The sequence below is a fragment of the Carassius carassius genome, chromosome 25 (genome assembly GCF_963082965.1).
Source record: "Carassius carassius chromosome 25, fCarCar2.1, whole genome shotgun sequence".
In the NCBI taxonomy this organism is placed as follows: Eukaryota; Metazoa; Chordata; class Actinopteri; order Cypriniformes; family Cyprinidae; genus Carassius; species Carassius carassius.
In genome coordinates this window covers 24,788,069-24,796,497 of record NC_081779.1, presented here as the reverse complement: position 1 = coordinate 24,796,497, position 8,429 = coordinate 24,788,069, and positions in this window count along the sequence as shown.

The window sequence follows — 8,429 nt, the reverse complement described above, 5'->3', positions numbered from 1 at the left end:
TTTCATAGATTGCTGTATATTTTATTAAAAAAAATATTTGTTTTGATAAATTGAGCATAAATTAAAGGAGGTCCAACATATATCATAATAATTACAATTAAACAAATATAATTTTTTTTTGAACAGTTGTTATTTGTCATTAAAATTAAAGTATTATTGAACAGTAGTTTTGTCATTAAATATTTTAAATAATAGTAATAATGTTGTAGTAATGTGAGATTCATCCGTTCAGATTAGATGTATATACCTTAGCGCTACAGGTCTACTAATGAATGCAAGTTTACACATGTTTGATTGCAGATTAAGTTCAGGGAAATAGCTTTATTGTTCATATGCCTTTCTAGCTTTGCACATCATGCAGTTATACTAAGAATATTAGGGCCTAATAGTTTTGCAATACTGGTAGAAAAAGCTTAAAATCTGATGGGTTTAAAATTTATGGGTCAATGTCTGAACATAACACAAAAGGCAACAATAACTAATGGTTCCAGAAGTATTTTTTCCATTTATTCAAGAGTTTTGAGCTACAAGATCAACATTACAAAAAATATGCATTTTGAATTTAAATTAGTTTGTATACTCTATATTTGAAGTTTATTGCGAAAAACATTTGTTCAAATACTGGGTAGAGAGACTGACTCGAATCTCTGTGGAGAAAATGAATGGTATTGTTACTCCTGGAACCATATGGTTGTGATCAATTACGCTCTGGTGTTACACAAACACACACATACACACAACACGGTCAAGTGAGGAAGAGACTGTTCAACCTCCAACCAAGTTTTTTGCATAAACTCAGAATATCTTGAGATCCAAGGGTTTGGTAGCACTAAATGCCTCGGAGCAAATGTACATCTCTATTTTGCCGCTGGTCACTTCAGGAAGCGTTGGAAAGGACCAGCTGATGTAGATGCAAACTTGACTCTGAAAGACATACTGAACCGTACAGATAACAGGACACACTGTCAAAACAAAACGCTCATCATCTCTGTGCTTGTGCTGTGTTCCTCGACATGTGGACCTCAACTCAGCTATGATGCAGCTTACTATCCAGGCATCTTATTAGTTAGACTTGCAATAGCCTTCCAGCTCTTTTATTTTCATACCAAAAAAAAAGAAGAAAAAAAAAATTGTTCAGCTTTAAAATGGTGGTATTAGTATTGTGAAGCAGTTCGGTGTTTGTAACCAAATCATTTGCCATGTGGTGTAACTCACCGAAGCCAGATTACCTCATGATAATCAAGCATGAACCCAGTGGATTTTTCTTTATGCCAAAATGTGTCTGGAATCTTCTACTTTCTGGACGTCATGCTCACCTCATACTTTAACCAAATCAAAACAGGGCCTGTCTTGAACCGAATGTAGACTCTTGATGCACCGACTGACCGATTTCAAACAACGGGTTTTGCCAACACCAGTAACTCAGCTTTAGCTTTTATCTCATCCAGAAACTCATGTCTGGATTGTGACCAAAATTCAGCCCCATACCACTATGACCTTTTGCAAACGGGTAGAACATCTAAACATCAGGCTTCGAGCAATGAACATTAATGTTTTGCTGGCTTCCCAAATTGAAATGTCTATATTTTACTGTACACTTACAGGAAATTTTGCATTATTGAAAGACCCTTCATTTTGTTTTTTTAATATGTACATCCAGTACAAATGCAAATATTTAGTAAATGAAATCTAATAGTAAAAGTGGAACCTCATTATAGAACGTTAAAGTCAACATGAAAACAAGAATTATCCTGTTTACTTTCTTAACACGTCTTGCTGATCTTATTGTGCATGACACCACCACAGGAATAATTTACATTTTCAAATATATTTTAATGGAAAACAGTTATTTTAAATTGTAAAAATATTTAATTGTTATTTTTGTTTTATGGAGCCACAGGGCATATGGAAGAAAATATGAAGATGGGAGGAAAAATTATATTTTTGCAAAAGAACTGCGTTCCATTTTCACAAAACATTTGCAATCTCTAAAAAAAAATATATTGATCTTGTAAAATATTAGCAATTTCTTGCACAAAATTTGCCAACTTTTGGAAAATATTTGGGATCTCTTTAAAACAACAACAGATTTTTTCGCAAAAATGGGCAACCTTGAAAAAACATTTGTGGTCAACATTTGTGGTCTCTCGTAAAACTCGTAAAATGTGCAACCTCACAAAATATTTGTGATCTTGTAAAACATTTGCAATCTCTCGTAAAACAATTTAAATTTCTTGCAAAGATTTGCAATGTCACAATATTTGCCATCTCTTGTAAAATGTGCAATCCCTTGCAAAATATTTGCGATGACACACAAAATTTGCCATCTCTCATAACACATGCAATCTCTTGTAAAACATTTTCAATCTCGTAAAACATTTGTGATCTCGTAAAAAGTTTGCGATCTGTCACACAACATTTGCAGTCTCTTGCATAGCATTTGCCATTTATTGTAAAATATTTGCAATCTCATAGAGCAATTGTAATGTCTCATTAAACATTGCGTTCCCCTGAGAAACTTTGCTTTCGCTCGCAAAACATTTGCGTTATATCCCCAAACTATTGCGTTCCCCTGAGAAACTTTGCTTTTGCTCGCAAAACATTTGCTTTATATCCCCAAACTATTGCGTTCCCCTGAGAAACTTTGCTTTCGCTCACAAAACATTTGCGTTATATCGCCAAACTATTGCGTTCCCCTGAGAAACTTTGCTTTCGCTCGCAAACATTTGCGTTATATCCCCAAACCATTGCGTTCCCCTGAGAAACTTTGCTTTCGCTCGCAAACATTTGCGTTATATCCCCAAACCATTGCGTTCCCCTGAGAAACTTTACTTTCGCTCGCAAAACATTTGCGTTATATCACCAAACTATTGCGTTCCCCTGAGAAACTTTGCTTTCACTCGGAAACATTTGCGTTATAGTCCCAAACTATTGCATTTCCCTGAGAAACTTTGCTTTCACTCGCAAAACATTTGCGTTATATCACCAAACTATTGCGTTCCCCTGAGAAACTTTGCTTTCGCTCGCAAAACATTTGCGTTATATCACCAAACTATTGCGTTCCCCTGAGAAACTTTGCTTTCACTCGGAAACATTTGCGTTATAGTCCCAAACTATTGCATTTCCCTGAGAAACTTTGCTTTCACTCGCAAAACATTTGCGTTATATCGCCAAACTATTGCGTTCCCCTGAGAAACTTTGCTTTCGCTCGCAAAACATTTGTGTTTGTCCCCAAACTATTGCGTTCCCTTGAGAAACTTTGCTTTCGCTTGCAAAACATTTACGTTATATCCCCAAACTATTGTGTTCCCCTGAGAAAATTTGCTTTCGCTGGCAAAACATTTGCGTTATATGCCCAAACTATTGCGTTCCTCTGAGAAACTTTGCTTTCGCTGGCAAAACATTTGCGTTATATGCCCAAACTATTGCGTTCCCCTGAGAAACTTTGCTTTCGCTTGCAAAACATTTGCGTTATATCCCTAAACTATTGCGTTCCCCTGAGAAACCTTGCTTTCGCTTGCAAAACATTTGCGTTATATCGCCAAACTATTGCGTTCCCCTGAGAAAACTTGCTTTCGCTCGCAAACATTTGCGTTATATCGCCAAACTATTGCGTTCCCCTGAAAAACCTTGCTTTTGCTCGCAAAACATTTGCGTTATATCGCCAAACTATTGCGTTCCCCTGAGAAACTTTGCTTTCGCTCGCAAAACATTTGCGTTATATCCCCAAACTATTGCGTTCCCCTGAGAAACTTTGATTTCGCTCGCAAAACATTTGCTTTATATCCCCAAACTATTGCGTTCCCCTGAGAAACTTTGCTTTCGCTCGCGCAACATTTGCTTTATATCCCCAAACTATTGCGTTCCCCTGAGAAACTTTGCTTTCGCTCGCAAAACTTTTGCGTTATATCCCCGAACTATTGCATTCCCCTGAGAAACCTTGCTTTCGCTCGCAAAACATTTGCGTTATATCCCCGAACTATTGCGTTCCCCTGAGAAACTTTGCTTTCGCTAACAAAACATTTGCGTTATATCACCGAACCATTGCATTCCCCTGAGAAACTTTGCTTTCGCTCGCAAAACATTTGCGTTATATCCCCGAACTATTGCGTTCCCTTGAGAAACTTTGCTTTCGCTAGCAAAACATTTGCGTTATATCGCCGAACCATTGCATTCCCCTGAGAAACTTTGCTTTCGCTCGCAAAACATTTGCGTTATATCTCCTAACCATTGCGTTCCCCTGAGAAACTTTGCTTTTGCTCGCAAACATTTGTGTTATATCCCCAAACCATTGCGTTCCCCTGAGAAACTTTGCCTTCGCTCGCAAAACATTTGCGTTATATCCCTAAGCTATTGCGTTTCCCTGAGAAACTTTGCTTTCGCTCGCAAAACATTTGCGTTATATCCCCAAACTATTGCGTTGCCCTGAGAAACTTTGCTTTTGCTCGCAAAACATTTGCGTTATATCCCCAAACTATTGCGTTCCCCTGAGAAACCTTGCTTTCGCTCGCAAAACATTTGTGTTATATCACCAAACTATTGCTTTCCCCTGAGAAACTTTGCTTTCGCTCGCAAAACATTTGCGTTATATCCCCAAACTATTGCATTTCCCTGAGAAACTTTGCTTTCGCTCGCAACATTTGCGTTATATCCCCAAACTATTGCGTTCCCCTGAGAAACTTTGCTTTCGCTCGCAAAACATTTGCGTTATATCCCTGAACTATTGCGTTCCCCTGAGAAACCTTCCTTTCGCTCGCAAAACATTTGCGTTATATGCCCGAACTATTGCGTTCCCCTGAGAAACTTTGTGCTGGCTCACAAAGCTTGTTTTTAGTTTGTTCTCCCTCCTCATTATTTCCATCACAAATCTTGCTTCCTAAGCAGAAATTTAGCAAGAGAACACAAAAGCATTGAAATCTATTTTTTCCTCCCATCAGCATGCCTCTATTGGGGCTCCGTAGTTTTACTGCATTTTTTTATCAAAGAAATGCAGACTTATTTTAAAAACATTACAAATTATTACCATCCCTCAAACTTCACAACACACTTACTATAGCATTTGGCTGTGAATTTATGTTGAAATATGACAGGAGTAAATGCTTTGCAAATGCCATTTCATGTTGACTTTAATCACATCCTCTCTATTTTCAGTGTTTGAAAGGTGTTATCTGTGATTAGTCACAACTTAAGTGAATTTATTTAGTAGAGGCTTGTATGATGTTCTGCGTTCCAAATAGTGTTTCCATAGTAATAATCTTTGTGCCTTTCCTTTGTGCTCCTTTGTTCATAGATAGATTCTGCAATTACTAAAAAGCCCTTCCCAGTGATTCTCACGTTGATTATGAACATCGCAAACCTTCTATTGGTCTGAAATGTTTCTGTAGTTTTAAGCAATGAAGTATGTCAGGGATGTTTCAGTCATCTTACAGTCATAGAGTGTTTCTTCGTTTTGACCCCACATGATGTTTGTAAATTGGGAGATGCAAAAGATGCAAACTCTTCATCTGCAGGGTTGTTCACATCGGCTCAGGTCACGTTGAGATTTATGAGCCTTTCCGGTAAAGAATAATGCCTTGTTTTCTTTAGTTTTCTTGAATGACGGTTGCTATAAAACATTCAGTTGAGATGTCAGGTTTACTCATTGTTTCGATGAGTGCCTTTGTGCTGTATTTCATCAGATACATGCTACATATACATACATAACACATACACATACATACATACATACAACAATGTACGCAATCAGTGTTGAGTTATCTTTAAACCTGTATGCTATCATGAGGTCATTTTGGGTGAAATGGATTTAAGCTCTCGCATTACACATCCCATACACACCTTAGTGGTGTTAAAACATATTTGTTGTATTTAAAGATAGAAACATTCATAACATAGATATATAGGCAGGTGATTAATTGTCATTAGCAACTTCAGTGCATAGACGTACAGGTATGATTCAAAACATTTTACTGGTTTAAACCGATCGCCATTTATATAACAAGGTTCGATGTCATTTTGCAGCTTATTTTGCTTTAAAAATGAAAATATATTACAATGAAGCCCATGTGTCATCGTGACGGACGTACAGTTACTATTTCCATTGTAGAGTAACTTTATTCCTCTGTATTCTGTACTGTAATTTAGATTTTCATTTAGAAAATACTTTTTGTTCAACTCCGAAGGATGACTTCTTTTCTCAAAAATACATGGCCTAGTCCCTTGTAACACTTTACCTAGAATGTGTGTGTTTTTTTTCACTGATGGGCGCATACTGTATTGTGTGAGGATAATGTGTGTCAGTCACATGACAATCACCCAACTGGAATTCAGATCAACAGCATTCCATAAATGAAAACTATTTCTTACAAGTATTTATCAGTATGTTATCCAGTGTGAATATATTTGAATTGACTATTTTATTGATATTGTCATTTCAATTCTTGTTGTTATTATAATTATTCTATTGTTAAAGGATGTTCTGCTCCTATATGTTGACTGTACACCAAAGTAAAAAAAAAAGAAGAAGAAAAAATCATTTTGATACAGATATGTTTGTGATGTATTTCTTTGTGTCAAATGATGCTCTTACATGGTATTTATTCATGTAAATAAATACAGGGTTATGCAGTCACGGAAAACCTAGAAATATCAAAATAGTGCTTTAGATACCTTGAATTAATAAATAAATCAAGGAATTCTAAGCAAATGCAGTCTCTATAAAATGATTATAATCTCTATAATTAAAATTAATTAATTAGTAAAATGTTCATATTTATATAAAACATGATATATAAAAACAAAACAATAATTATGTAGCTTTATTTTTTTTAATAATCATAATAATTCACTTGGAGAAGACATGGAAATTAATAAATTTCATATTTATATAAAAATATGATTTATAAAGAAATGAAAACAATTAGTATATTATAAAATGTTTCAATTTAATTATTAACAATTTACTTATAAATAAAAATGATCTAAAACAGCTGGAAAAGACATGGAAATGCATTAATTAGTAAAAAAAAAGTCCATATTTAAATAAATAAAACATGATATATAAAAATAAAACAATCATTATATCATTTTATTTTCTTACTGTCTTAATAATAAAAATAAATTAACTTGTAAATAAGTCATCAAAAAGCTGGAGAAGACGTGGAAATTAATTAATATTTATTACTAAGTATATAAAAATTATATATAAAAATAAAACAATTAGAATATAGATTTTTTATAATAATAATTTACATTTAAATTTAATCATTTAGCAGACGCTTTTACCCAAAGCGACTTACAAATGAGAACAATAGAAGCAGTCAGGTCAACAAGAGAACAACAACAGTATACACGTGGCATGACAAGTCTCAGTTAGACTAGTACAGAACGCATAGCCAGGTTGTTTTTTTTTTTTTTTTTTTTTTTAATAAATGAAAAGACAAGAAAAGAAGGAGAGGTAAAAGTGCTAGTATTAGTTGGTTAGTTGTATCTTGAAAATGAGTAAAGACTGTTCGAATTGAGATTGGGAGGTCATTCCACCAGCTCGGCACAGTCCAGGAAAAGGTCCGTGAGAGTGATTTTGAACTTCTTTGGGATGGTACCACAAGGCGTCGATCACTTGCAGAGCGCAAACTTCTGGAGGGCACATAAGATTTAACCAGTGAGTTTAGGTAAGTTGGTGCCATGCCAGTGGTCGTCTTGTAGGCTAGCATCAGTACCTTGAATTTGATGCGAGCAGCTACTGGTAGCCAGTGTAATCTGATGAGGAGAGGAGTAACTTGAGCTTTTTTTGGCTCATTGAAGACAACCCTCGCTGCTGCATTCTGGATCAATTGCAGAGGCTTGACAGTACATGCAGGAAGGCCCACCAGGAGAGCATTACAATAGTCCAGTCTGGAGAGAACAAGAGCTTGGACAAGAAGTTGGGTTGCTTGCTCTGACAGGAAGGGTCTAATCTTCCTAATGTTGTATAAGGCAAACCTGCAGGACCGGGTAGTTGTAGCAATGTGGTCTGTGAAGCTTAACTGATGATCCATCACAACTCCTAGGTTTCTAGCTGTCCTCGAAGGAGTAATGGTTGATGAGCCCAGCTGTATAGAGAAGTTGTGATGAAGCAATGGGTTAGCTGGAATCACCAGGAGTTCTGTCTTCGTAAGGTTAAGCTGAAGGTGATGGTCATTCATCCAGCTAGAAATGTCACTCAGACAGGCTGAAATGCGAGCAGCTACCGTCGGATCATCTGGCTGGAATGAGAAGTAGAGTTGGGTGTCATCAGCGTAGCAGTCATAAGAAAAGCCATGCTTCTGAATGACAGATCCTAATGATGTCATGTAGATGGAGAAGAGAAGTGGTCCAATTACTGAGCCTTGAGGAACCCCAGTAGCAAGGTGTTGTGACTTAGAAACATCACCCCTCCAAGACACACTGAAGGA